This window comes from Macaca thibetana, chromosome 15, assembly GCF_024542745.1.
Source record: "Macaca thibetana thibetana isolate TM-01 chromosome 15, ASM2454274v1, whole genome shotgun sequence".
Lineage (NCBI taxonomy): Eukaryota > Metazoa > Chordata > Mammalia > Primates > Cercopithecidae > Macaca > Macaca thibetana.
The window spans coordinates 77,051,005-77,065,702 of NC_065592.1; positions in this window are offsets into that span (position 1 = coordinate 77,051,005).

Sequence of the window (14,698 nt, forward strand, 5' to 3'; positions counted from 1 at the left end):
ATATGAAAGAATTTGTGGAATTTTGTTGTTCCCTGATTTTCTTGTTGAAAGAGAGAGCAAAACAAGCAAAAGCCCTAAAATCTCTTTGAAATGAATATTGGAACAGGTTCCAACTTTCAAAACAACCACCACCGTAAGGCAGTGTGCTCCTGCGGTTTGGTCTGTGGCGAAGTTGCCAAAACTCACCAGCCTGTGGCTTCATTGTTCTGTGCTAAGGAGGGACTGAAAGAATGAAGTGAGCTTTTTGAAATCCCCTTGCTTGTTTTCACAGTTATTTTCCAGTCAGTGTGTTCTTCCAACTTGGCCACAACATACCCTTGTTTCTACAAATGGGGTTAGCTCTCTCAAGGGCTTACCATAAAATAGAACGTAGCACATCTTTGGCTGGCCTCTCTGGGTTGCTGTTATGAATGAAGCCTTCCGTGTTTTATGCGGAGTTTTCTGATTTTCAGAGAAATTTTAGGTCTTCTGTCTCACTAAGATGAGATAATGAGGACGTGAATGTTGCTACCCTTCATTTAACAGGTGAAAAAAACCCTGGAGGTTCTAGAACTTCTATAGGATATTGTTGCTTGGGCCCTTCTGGCATCCAGAGCCCCCTTCCTTTTACTTGGTCTGCCTCTGGGAGGCCCCAAACTATGGTTAATATCCTCCCTCTCTCTGCACTGGTACAGTTATAGGCACATGGAGTAGCCTCCCCCAGTAGGATGCTGTCTCCTGGGACGTTGTATCTTGAGTGTGACCCAAAGACAATTGTTGTCCCCAATTCCTCTCTTTTCATTTTCTCTCTCTCTCTGTCTGGGTCCTCTTTCATTGGACTTTTAAAAAAATTCATTACTTATAGTGAACATTCATCGACATGCAGAGAAGTGCTATATTTAAAGTTTAACCTGACCAGGCACAGCGGCTCATACCTGTAATCCCAACACTGTGGTAGGCCAAGGTGGGTGGATCACTTGAGCCCAGGAGTTCGAGACCAGCCTGGGCAACATGATGAAACCCCATCTCTACAAAAAAATGCAAAAATTAGCCAAGTGTGATGGCATGCTCCTGTGGTCCCAGCTACTAGGGAGGCTGAGGTGGGAGGATCACCTGAACCTGGGGAGGTCAAGGCTGCCATGATCACGCCACTGCACTCAACCTGAGCGACAGTGAGACTGTCTCAAAAAAATTTTTTTTAAGTTTAACCAAATATTTTAAAGCAAACACACATATCACCACTATCCCAGTCAAGAAATAATGCTTTGCCAGCCCCCAGAGGTTCATGTTATACCCCTTCCAGTCTGCAATGTCCTCCTTCCCCAGGGTAACCATTAATCTGATGTGTAGTAATCACTCTCTTGCTGACTTTTAATTTTATCATCCAAATATGAATCCACAAACAGTATGGTTTAGTTTTGTCAAATTTGGAATGAAATCAGACACTGTGTATTCTTTTGTGTCTGGCTTCTTTCACTCAGCCTTTTATTTGCGAATTTTATCTGTGTGGTTGGGTAAACCCACAGTCCATTTATTTTCATTGCTAAGTAGTATTCTATTGAATGAGTCTAACACAATCTGTTCATCTATTCTACTACTGAATGTTATCTGGGGTATTTAGGCTGTTATAAACAATGCTGGTACAAACAGTCTTATACATTTTATCTTGATGCCCATGGACACAAATTTATCTAAGGTATCTATGGCCAAGAATGGAATCAATGGATCATAAGTTTTACATTTATTTAACCTTACCATGTGATGCCAGTGTTTTCCAAAGCAGTTGTTCCAATTAACACTACCACCAGCAGCAAATGCGTATTCCCATCATTGCATATCCTCACCAATACTTGAAATAGTTGTATTATTTTTAATAGTATCATATGATTCCTACATTTGTAACCATCTGATTGGCATGAGATGAAAGTGAGTTAGAATACTTTCCTCACAGTCTCACAAGTAGAGGGTAGTGTAGTGCTGGGAGAGTTGTCTTTGATTTAGTCTGTTTGAGTTGAAATCCCAGTTTACTGCTTAGCTGTCTGACCACAGGTAAGTTACCTAACCTCTTTGTGTTTCATTTCTCACATCTGTCAAATTGGATAATAATAATGCCAAACCTCATAGAGTTGTTGTAAAGATTAAGTGATTTAAGAAACCTAAAACATTTAGAACAATGCTTGGCACATAATGAGTACTATATATGTCTTTGTCATTGTTATTATTATGGTAAAAGCAAAAGAATGTTTAGGATCAGGTATTGCTAAAGAATAGTATGCTGATGTATTGGAAGGAAAAAGTGGTTATTTATTCATTCATTCATTTATTAATTAACAAATATTAAAGAACTATGGGGTATGAAATTGATAAGAGATGTAGTTTGCCCCTCGGAAGTTTCATAATTTAGGGGGACAGGAAGATATTCAAACAAGTACCAACAAACTCAAAATGGTACTATAATAGTTTTATATACATGGAAGGGAAAACTATTATTGAAGCTTGGGAACAAGGAGTTGGAACAAAGAAGACTTTATATTAGTTATAGCAATTGAGATGGTCTTCACAGTTTGAATAGGAATTCAGCAAATAGAAATATGGGGGAAAGAACATTCTAAAATGCAGTAAAAGCCTGAGGAAAAAACTACAGAGGCATGATAGTAAAGAGCCTATCTTTTTTAAAAGTTAGAAGCGAGGCACCACAGCACATGCCTATAGTCCCAGCTACTCCAGAGGCAGAGGCAGGAGGTTCCCCTGAACCCAGGAGTTCAAGTCCATCCTGGGCAACATAGCAAGACACTGTCTTAAAAAAATAAAAATAAAAGAATTAGAAAGTGGAAGAAAATTAGACTAAGTTTAGATTGTAAAGGGATTCTGTGTAATGTTAAAAAGTTTGTAAGTTATTCTTTACCTGATAGGGAGTTGCTAGAGGTGGCTTTGTTGTTGTTTGTTTTTTGTTTTGGGGGGGTTTTTTGAAGGTGTCTCACTCTGTCCTTCAGGCTGGAGTACAGTGGCACCATCCCAGCTAACTGCAACCTCTGCCTCCCGGGTTCAAGACATTCTTGTGCCTCAGTTTCCCAAGTAGCTGGGACTACAGAGGTGCACTACCATGCCCAGTTAATTTTTGTATTTTTAGTAGAGATGGGGTTTCACCATTTTGGCTGGGCTGATCTCAAACTCCTGACCTTAGGTGATCCACTCACCTCAGCCTCCCAAAATGCTGGGATTACAGGCGCGAGCTATTGCACCTGGCCTCGCTAGAGGTTTTAATCAGAGGAGTAGCCTAGAACTTTATGACAGAGTAATAAGTCATCATATATATAGTAGCTTGGAAGGGGAAAAGATAAAAGGAATCCTACTATATGTGAGTTTCTACTAGGGGATTAGGATCAAGTGTACTTTGTCTGTGCTGGCTCCATTTTCAGACATGGCTCTCCAGTTGTAAGACTCCTGTATTAACTCTAGATCTTCCATCCTCTTATCTTTGAATCCTTGAGAAAAGAAAGAGTTTCTCTTCCAAACAGCTAAACTGCTACTGGTTTACCAGAGTGTAAATACTTAGAAGATGGGCTGCTAAACAAGAGTTGCCCCTTTACAATGGGGAGATCATTTAGGAGGTGATTAAACAGATGGGGCAATAAGGTGCTAGAAAAATTAAATGAAAAGAAGGGGATGAATAGCAATTATGATCAGATTTGACAATTGACGTGATATGTGGGGAGCCACAAGAAAGGACAAGAAGGCTTAAGATGATTTCAAGGGTGAAGGCCAGAACATTAGGGAGGATGATGATGTAATTTTCTGAGATAAGAAACACAGGCAGAGGAACAGGTTTGGGGGCCAGATGAGTTTTGTTTGCTGAGTTTGTAGCCCTGGAAATCTATCTCTGTGGAAAGGCTGACCAGGCAGATGGATGAGCAGGTCTGTAGGAGGCACAATACCCTGTACACAGTTTCCCCATAAATGTTTATCAAATACAAAATAAACAAAGATGAAACCAGTTTCCATGTTAGCATTCCCACAGTGATATTTACTGGTTGGGTCCTTGCCGAAGTGAGGCTTGAATAGCTCCAACTTAAAAATAATTGCTTACCACTTCTGTGCCCTCCCATATGGTCTCCTTCTAGTTCCTAATGCAATTTTTTGAAAAAATAATTAAGATTTTGAAAAAGAAAAGCACCATTCAAACACATTGTCATTCTTGCCCTAATGTTATTAATTATCAGAAAGGTAGGATTTATCAAAAGCATTTTCAACCATGTGCAGTGGCACACAGACTGGCAAGGGTCCTTAACTTAGCCTTGCAGTGAACACGCTTTGCAGCCTCATTGTGCTGGGGCTACTGCAATCCTCTGTCAGTCTCATACTTCAAAGATTTTGTCTTCTTGTCATATTATGTTAGATAATGGGTTCCCATTTTTGATTCTGGAAATATGCTTGGTATAAATGTAGGTGTCCAAATATAAGGTAGCTTGCATTCTTTTTTCTGGCCCTCAAGTTACATTCTAAAGGCATCTCCAACAAAACACGTCTCATTCCAATTTGAAAGTATTTTGAGCCTGACAAATTCAATCCTCAGACTGCATTCCATGAATTCATGCCACCTCCCACCCTATCCTCTTTCCCATTATTGTATTATCTGTATGTTTGTCCCCTACATTGACCTATGAATCCCTTAGATGGAAGGCTGAGCTCTGCTCATTTTGGGGTCCCTTACTCCAGTTAAGTGTTTTGCATGGGAGTTACTCAGACAAAGCACGTGGGGGAATAGACTGGAAAAACAATTGTTTATCTGGTCTGGTCTGCTATGACAGCTTCATGCTGAATGTTTCTTGCTTCTGTTTGCCTGGTGTAGTGGGGCAGTAGCTTTGCCCAGACCCATTAGAAGTTGAGATGATTTACCGGGTAGGGTAAAACAATGTCATACATTTTCTCCTAGTAATAAAGCTGGTCTGGCCATAATTTTTCTCAATTGGACTCTGTTTGAAAGATTCTCTGCTAGTGTTTCCTTTTTTAAGTTTTCAAGAAAGAGGTTCTCTTTCACCCCCAGCCCTACTCATCTTAGCCAGGTGCCAGAACACCACAACATGGGAATGTCTGACTCATCCTCACAAAAGTAGAACTGTATAATAGGACACATTCTTCTCTGACTAATTTCTTCTTCTCAGCACATGTTGACTCATTAGAAATTGTGAGAAGAAATTTAGCAAAAGTCATTGGCTTTTATTGCTTCCTTTGCAGAAAAGTTTTTTTTCTTTATAACACATTAATTTGCATGCTGGGTGCCATATAATTCCACACCCATTTTAAGAGCACCTACTAGGAAAAAGGCAAAGGGAAGTGCTTCCTTTGGAAGTCATAAAAATTAAGAAACTAGGGGGAAAAGCTTAGCAGATTTTTATGGCTACAAATACAGGAATTTGGTAAGAATGAGGGAGACCTTTGAAGAAAAATAAGGGACAGACTTCCATGTAGAGGAAATCTTGCAAATGAACATTGAGCTGGGGAGTGAAGAATGGCAGGTACTTCTTAGAACATGGAGATGGAGGGCTGGGTGTGATGGCTCATACCTGGCCTGTAATCCCAGCACTTTGGGAGGCCAAGGGAAGTGGATCACCTGAGGTCAGGAGTTCAAGACCAGTCTGGCCAACATGGTAAAACCCGTCTCTACTAAAAAGATACAAAATTTAGCTGGGTGTGGTGGTGTGCGCCTGTAGTCCCAGCTACTTGGGAGGCTGGGAAACTGCACACTGCACACGGTTGAAAATGTTTTTGATAAGTCCTACCTCTCTGATAATTAATAATATGAGGGCAACATTAGAGGTGGGAGAATCATTTGAACCCAGGAGGCAGAGGTTGCAGTGAGCCGAGATGGTGCCATTGCACTCCAGCCTGGGCAACAAAGTGAGACTCCATCTCAAATAAATAGATTAACTAATTAATTAAAAAAGAACATGGAGATGGAATAAGGATGTTTGCTCCTCAGTGGTCTCTTTCAGGGTGCTGCAGAATGAAGGCATTCTTCCTCATCTCAAAGGCAACAATTCTGGTCATTGACCTGTTTTCTCATAATTTTGATAACTTATTGTCTGTTGTGTTTTGCTTCTAAGATAGGACAGGTGTTCCCAGTAGGGGTAGAGGCAGGATTATGGAAACTTTTTCCTCAGGGTTCACTCATCTCTTTAAGGTTCATCTCAAATTCTACTTATTTTTTGAATATCTCTCAGATTACTCCAAAAAGTCTCTCTTTCCTACAGGTATTCCCATGGTGTTTTTTAAAATCTCTGATGTTTATTGTCATACAATAGCCATCCCCAAGTTGATGGCTTAAAGGAAAAACATTTTCTTGCTCATTATTCTGTGTGTCAGGAATTTAAGCAGGGCTCAGCAGGGACGGCTTATTTCTGCTCTGCGAGGTAACGGGTGGGAGTGGCTCCACTGGGATTGGAGGATCCAAGATATCTTTTTTTTTTTTTTTTTGAGACGGAATCTTGCTCTGTCACCCAGGCTGGAGTGCAGTGACGCAATCTTGGCTCACTGCAAGCTCTGCCTCCTGGGTCCAGGCCATTCTCCTGCCTCAGTCTCCCAAGTAGCTGGGACTACAGGCGCCCGCCACCACATCCGGCTAATTATTTGCATTTTTAGTTGATCCCATGTCTGGTGCCTCAGCTGGAGAGGCTGTGATCTTTGGAGGATGGCAAAGAATCACTTTCTAGAAGGGTAGTTCAACTTCTTTTCAGAGTAACTCAAGACCCCAACAGAGTAAAACTGGAAGTTCCTAGGTCTCTTAAGAAGTAGGTACTGAACTGACATGGTGGCACTTCCATGGCATCCTATGGGCCAAAACAAGTCACATGGGCAGCCTAGATTCAAAGAGAGGAGAAATGGATATGACATCTTGATGGAAGGAGTGCCATGCCCAGATGGGGAAAAATAAATTGTTAGTGGCCATCTTTGCTGACAGCCCACTACAACTTCTTTTGTGTCTCTGTGATACTCTTGTTCCTAATATTCTCTTATTATTTGTCAGCCTACACTATCATTCTGTGAGCTTCTCAAAAGGCAAAGTCAAAGTCGTATCCTTTGCAGTGTCCTGCCAACAGTAGGGTCTCAAAGACTATTTGGATAAACAAACAGATTTCTATAGACTGGGGACAGAAAGTGGGGGAATATCTTGCAGAGAGCATTGACTTTGGAATCAGATGATGTGGGTCTAATTCCCAAATTTTGCATATATCTATGAGCTCTAAAAGTGCTTTTACTTTTTATTTCTATTTCCTCAAGTGTAAATAGAGGTGATGCTACACAGCTCGTAAAGGAATTGTTAACAGTAAACAAGTTATTGTTTGTAGAAGTGCCTCATCCATGCGGCAAGGTTGGGGGAATGAGTCTTGTTCTCAACTTTTGCTTAAGTCCTCTCTGTTCTCCTTAAATGTTCAAACACATTTCAACATAGTTTTTGACACATTTGAGGGAAAAAGCTTTCTCAGTAAGTGGTTAAGAGTAGAATAATATTTTAAACACAACCCAGGATATAACCACATTAGAAATAAATGGTGTAATTGGCACTTAGCAGAGATGCTGAGGAAAGACACTGCGGCATTCTCATTAAGCCCTCAGGCATGAATGCACATATGGATATCAAATTAAGGGTCCAGTTGTGCCAGCGGTCATTGTTTTTTAGGAGTAGCTCTCATGTCCATGGCTGACATATCTTTCAGAAAACTGTCTATGATCTGTCCATAGATTACCCTAGCAAACCATAACTAATGAACATGCACTAGAGGACAAAAGAAGGAAATAGGCAGATGCTTAATATAATGGCCTTCGCATCACAAAGAGCAGAGAGCCATCTCTCCCTGACTAATTTTCAGTCAATCTCCTGCACAAAACTGAGGACAAATAGCAATTACTCACATTTCTGTAATGTAGTAGTTCTCAACATTCTCAGTCCGAGCTCTCCCTCCAGAGAGTATATGTTTTGTGTTGGCCCTTTCACTACTCTGAAATTTACTTCATAGATAAAATAGTTTATCTATAAGCATAAGTTCAAAAACACCCATATAATGCTTTAAATGTACTATAAAGACAATGAAGAGAAAGGTGATCTATAATCAAATAACGTGTTTCAATATGTATGTAGGTACAACTACACTAAAGAGAATAATAAAGTAGTCAAATGCTTACATATACTTAAAATTTGTAATGTTTGAAATTAAGGTAATATTCAACCAGTATCACTCTATTTAAATTTTTCATGTGCTTAAAATAAGGGTAATATAAATACATATATGTGTGTATTTATGCATGTATGTAAATACATAGATATGTGTAGATATGAATATGTGTATGTTTATATATAAATAAACAAGTTCATAAATCACTGTGAATACTAGTTACAAACAAAAATTGAAACAGGTGTGTTACATTTGTGACTCAGATACCACAAGAAGCATCAATGATGTAAATTACAAAATGACAAATACTCCTTGGAAAAGTTCTGAACAAAACTAAATTCTGTATTCTTTCAATTTACATGGGAATTTTCATCTGGAAAATTCAGTGCATGTTACAGTCATGCAAAACTATTTGCTGTTTATATGTTAAACCAAGTGATAGTCTATGCTTGGATTATTAGAAACAAGTTCTTCACTTATCAGAATGCCTAGCTTCTCAAATTGAAATATCCTTGACTTTAGAAAATTCACTTGAGGCAGGACAATTCTTCATCATACAGGATTGTCTGCCCCTTGCAAGGTGTAGAGCACCTCTTATCCCCACCAATGGAATGCTCCCTAAACCATGAGTGTCCAAAAGCATTTGTATTAGTCTGTTCTCACTCTGCTAATAAGGACATACCTTAGACTGGGTAATTTATAAAGGAAAGAGGTTTAATGGACTTACGATTCCACATGGCTGGGGAGACCTCAAAATCATGGTGGAAGGCAAAGGAGAAGCAATGGCAAGTCTTACATGGCAGCAGGCAAGAGAGTATATAGAGGGGAACTCCCTTTATAAAACCATTGGATCTCATGAGATGTATTCACCATTACAAGAACAGCATGATCATGGGAAAAACCCACCCCCATGATTCAATTTCCTCCCACCAGGTCCCTCCCATGAAACATGGGGATTATTACAATTCAAGGTGAGATTTGGTTTGGGACACAGAGCCAAACCATATCAGCATTGTAACCATCCGTATCAGTGCTGCACAGGTTGAAATCGTCAAATTTTGTATGGTTAGTTTCTAAAATGGCTCCCTCTTAAGTGATATTGTCTCATTGGATCATCACAATGAGAGATACAATTATTTTCAACTTTTGTCAATAAGGATAGAGGCTCACAGAGGTTAAATGGCTCCCCACATATTGTAAACAATAGTGTTGACCCATATATATTGTACTTGATTTAGGATTTGCCCTCATGCTCACGTTTTATGTGAACATGAAGGTTGGGGGAGGAAGAAATGAGTAGGTGGAGAACAGAGGATGTTTAGGGCAGTAAAACTACTCTGTATGATACTGTAATAATGGATACATGTCATTACACATTTTCCAAACCCATAGAAGGTAAGAATGCCAAGAATCAACCCTAATGTAAACTATGGATTTGGGTTGGTTATGATGCATCAATGTAGGTTCATCAATTGTAGCAAATGTACCACTCTGGTGAGGGATGTTAATAACTGGGGAGGCTGTGGTTTTGTGGGAGCAGGGGAGATATGGGAAATCTCTGTACCTTCCTCTCAATTTTGCTGTGAACCTAAAACTCCTCTGAAAAATAAAGGCTATTTAGAAAAAGAAGGAGAAGAAGGCCTGTTTCCATCAGTGTGGGAGTCTTTTCAAACGGTGTTGAGGGACTATATTAAGGGCTGCAGAGTCAGCACTGCAGAGGTTAGGGTTTGCTGACTCACAGAGCAGGGATGTAGTTCTCTGTCCAGCTATGACTTCTGGCTTTTCCTCATCTGGTCTCTTTGTTTTTGCTTACCTGCTGGAAATGGTTGGGGCTGCTCTGAGTTTACAGCGGTTAAGGAGGAAAAATGACTTGATTGCAAGATGCCTTAAGCTAATTACATGAATTACACTAGTTGACATTACACTAGTTGATATAGGCTAAATGCTTGGAATAGTGCCTCACATGCAAAAAGTCCATAAAGTTAGCTTAATAAGTGTTATCTATTACTACCAAAACCTTTGAGAAAAGACATAGGTCTATGACAATGGTGGCAGACATGGTGATAAATAGCTTTCTTGTGTGATCAAATTTAGTTTCAACATCTTTGTTTTGATCACCTACTATTTACAAGTCTCTGTACTAGGGCATTCTTTGAATAGAATCCAGTCTTTGCCCTGAAGGGCCTTATTAGTAGTGCTGGGGAGAAGAGCTGAGGTGAGGAAGAATGAACAACACAAATAAAACATACAGAAAGATAAATGTCTTGAGAGGCAGAAACACAATGTTTATAAGGCATTAGGACTTCCAGCTTCTGCTAATAGCAAGGATCAAAAACAGGAAGAAATTGCATTTATCTAGAAATAAAGAAAAGTTGAGGTGACTCTGAATGATGGTATTTGAAAGTGGAATTGGAGGAGAGACCCAGAAGGATTAAGAATTACAGGAGGAAATTGCTGCATCAACAAAACCACCAGGAGGCTTTGGGAACACATTCACCAGTGGAATTAGAAATAGAGTTGCTGTTCCCAAACCGGCTAAACATGAGGATCACCTGGGGAGCTTTAAAAATAGAGATTCCTAGCACCCAGCCAGCCTTACTGAATCATAACCTCCAAGAGTAGGTCTAGAAACTTGTATTCTTTTATAAACTTCTCAAAGAAATTCTACTCATCAACCAAGTGTGGTCCTTAGACCACCAGCGGCAGCTCCTGTGTGCATTTAGGAAATCCAGGCTCTCAGACCTACTGCAGCAGAAGCTGTGGGACTGGGGACCAGCAATCTGTGTTTTAACAAGCCCTGCAGATGACTCTGAAGCACATTAAGTTTGAGAACCACTGGACAGGTGCAGAGTAGAAAAATGTCTGTCGTCAACTGTCATCTTGGCAGTAAGGGAGTTAATGAATAAATAAGTGACAGAAAAGTGGAGACATGAGATATTGACACAACCTTTTAACCATTTTTTTTTCCTTCCCCTTGCCCCAAGAGCTTTAGTAGTGAAGAGTATGGAAAAATGTAAGGTGAAATTCTTCCTCTCCATTTAATTATTGTAGAACAACTATAACATTAACAATGCTAGCTACTTCCAGTATATTTTTCTCCAAGTCTCATAACAACCTGAGAGGGAGGTTGATATTATCTCTATTCTACCCATGAGAAAACTGTCTCAGATATTTTAAATAATTCGCCCAAGGTCATACGGTTAATAAGTAGCTGACCTGAGATGTGAATCTAAAGGTTTTTCACACTATGCTGAGCCGCCTCTCCTCTGATCTTTCTTTGATCAGGACACTAGATTTGGCAGAGAATTCAGAGACAAATGCCAATCTCCTAATTTTGGACACCGAAATCTAAGGCCTAGATGTGTAAAGTGAATTACTCCAAATTACCAGGCAGATGGGAGGTGGAGATAGGGTTAGAAGCCAGAGAGAGTGTCTATATTCCAACCTAGGGCTCTTCCCAATATGCGATGTTGAAGTTCATTCTCAAACCGCTGGGACACTTGTTACATAATGTTTAAATTTATGTAGGAATGTGACTAATCCACATTCTTTGGTATTTGATCAGATGTAGAATATAAATGAGGCAAGCACGTAATTGAAAAACTCAAGAAGTGGGAAGGCTGAGGAGTCGTCTGATACAGAACAACAATGAAATGCAGGCTGCATGAATATTTTTCAAGCTGTTATGGCTAGGAACTACAGTTTACTACCTCTGCCGAGATTGTTTCATATTACAGCTAAACAATTGCAGAGTTATGTGGCATCTATGTCTGACTAGTAGAGGATTTGGTAATTACTAATCTTCCTAACTAATACCTTCATGTGTGAATCAAGCAAAAATTAAATATTTGCTGTATTCCTACCCGTCTCCAAACAACTGTCTGAGTTGTTCAGCAAAGCAGTGATCAAAGCAATCTGTTCATTATTTCAGATTTTCTCCTTTAAAAAGTCATTATTTAAAGTTTATTTTTTTGCTATAGAAAAGATAGCAAAGATAGCAATGAATAGAATTTCCTTTCTTAAGAAGCACCTGTCATTTGAAGAAGCACAAAGACCGTAGAAGGAAAATACATATTTTTAGTCATAGTTTTGTGTCCTTTTAATTATAATTATCTCAGAGCTCTGGTATGAAAAGATAGAATGTTTCACTAAAATAGATGAACAGATCTTCTAAATGATGCTACTAAAAACTCTGTAATTTAATATATTATGTCTAGCTGGTTTTAAATGTCAGACAATAATCGCCAAAACTTTAAAATGTGGTGATCTTTAGGCTGCCTTTGACCTGAAATTTTAAAAGGCTAGGAAGTGAGAATGATAAGATTATTGAAACAAATTTAAAGACTTCAAGTTGAAGTCCTTATGGGGCAAAGAATTTGCTGCAGCATGGATCCACCATCTTCATGTTTGTAGCTGGCACTGCTGGTAGCCTATGCAATACCTATACCCCAATACCACCTCCTTTCTCTGCTTTCTTCTTCCAAAAAGAATATTGTTTTTATTCAGGTGTGCTTCCTCCTGGGTATGGCCATATGGCAGTGGGTAGGTCTTGATTAGTGTCAGCTAATCACATCAATCTTATCCAACTTGGCAGTAACTGGCTGAAGACCTGATCAGGTAACAGGATTCTGGCCTTTGAAACATGAGGGCAAGGCTGTTGGGAGGATTTCTGGGAAAGTATCTCCAATCTTTGAAAAAGACAAAGAGATGGCTCATTTTCTGCTTCTGGGTGTGGGACTACAAGGAGAGTCAGTCCAAGGAAAAGTGAACATGTGGAGAAGAACAGAGTAAGAGAGTTATGGGGAACAGAACTCGGCCCTGATCCTGCTGTACCCAGAAATACCCTGTCTTTATACTTCCTGCTTAGTGTGAAAGTGAATTTCCTTATTGTCTGAATCACTGGTTTTCAAAGTTTAGCATTCATTAGAATCACCTGGAGGGCTGGTTAAACCACAGATCACTGGGCTACACCTCCAGAGTTTCTGATTCAGTAGATCCAGGGTAGGAGTGGAGAATTTGCATTTCTAACAAGGTCTCAGGTGATGCCGATGTTGCTGGTCCAGGGGTCATACTTTGATAATCACTGGTCCACAAGTCAATTGAGTCAAGTTTCAATTACTTGCAGCTGAAAGCATCCTAATTTATATGCCTAGGTGCTGAGAAACACATAAAGATGTAAAAGCCTACTGCCTTCTGGGATGTTTCAAGGCTGATTTATGTTAAGCTAACCAGGAAGAAACATTCTATCCTGCCTTTCCTTTCCATTAATGATGACACTCCGTGAAAACACATTGATCAAAACCTTGAAACATAACATATTTCTAGAGTAAAGAACACAGGAGTTGGAGTCAGTCTTGGACTTAAATGAGAGCTCTACAATGCTGACTTTACTTGTAAATTACTTGGATTGTCCAGGTTTTCTATTTATAAATGAAAATTAAGACCTTGTTCTATAGACCTACTGGCGGGGGGGGGATCAAATGAAATAGCATGCAAAATGCTTCTAACATAGCACCTGATATAGGGTAGGTGCTCAGTACACATATCCCATTTTCATTTATTTTTCTAACCTCCTAACTGAAAGATAACATATAGGGTAAAAATCCTCATTATCTGAAACTTTGTTATCTAAAATCCTGTACTTAAAAGGTTTTATATGGAAACAAGAGTCTTCCTAATGTAAAAATATTTACTAATGAATTGCCCACTTATGAGTACCCATTTAAACATCCTTCCCTCTTAAAAAGTAGTATCTATTTCTATACATCTGTCATAATATTTCTAGATGAGTCTCTATAGATAGTAAAATGTAAACATCTGGTAGTGAACTTGATTGCAAATTGAGGTTGCAAATCTTGCACTTGGTACAAGATTTCATGAGGTTAATTAAAGTGCTGTCAGAAAATTAATCATATCACACTCAATGTCCCTGACAAATGAGGGTCTGGCAGAAGTAGACCAGTGAAAATTTTGAAGTGAAACATCTGGAATTTTGATGCTAGGATCAGGTCTTTAAGAGAATGATGTGGATACCAAAGGCCTAAGAGAAGCTCTTAGTAAAAGTGATGCATATTTTCAAAGAACCTCTCCATGATCACATAGCCAAAGACAAATAGAAACAAAGAATGTCCTATTATTAAATCATATTATATTCTCATTTCAATGTCATCAAATTAAATAATCAGCACTTAACTCATTCTTGGCCAAAAAACCTAATAAATAATTGATATTAAAACCTAAATCATATTAAATATAAAATAAAATATGCTTTCACAATTTTAGTATCATTTTTCATGGTAAAATTCCACTCAAAACTTCCCCCTTACCATTTACTATAAAAACTTGGTATCTGCTTTAAGTAGGTTTGCTTTAAAATATTGAGGGAAACAGATATCAAGAGAGTAGCATTATGTTTGTTGTTTTGTATAATACCTAAATCCTGTTCAGGAGAAACTTCCAGTTACCTCCCAATATCTAGTCTTTTCTTCTCCGAGAGTAACAGAAAGCTGAGTTTTAGCTGGGCCAATGTTGTCCAGGATAATGGCTAA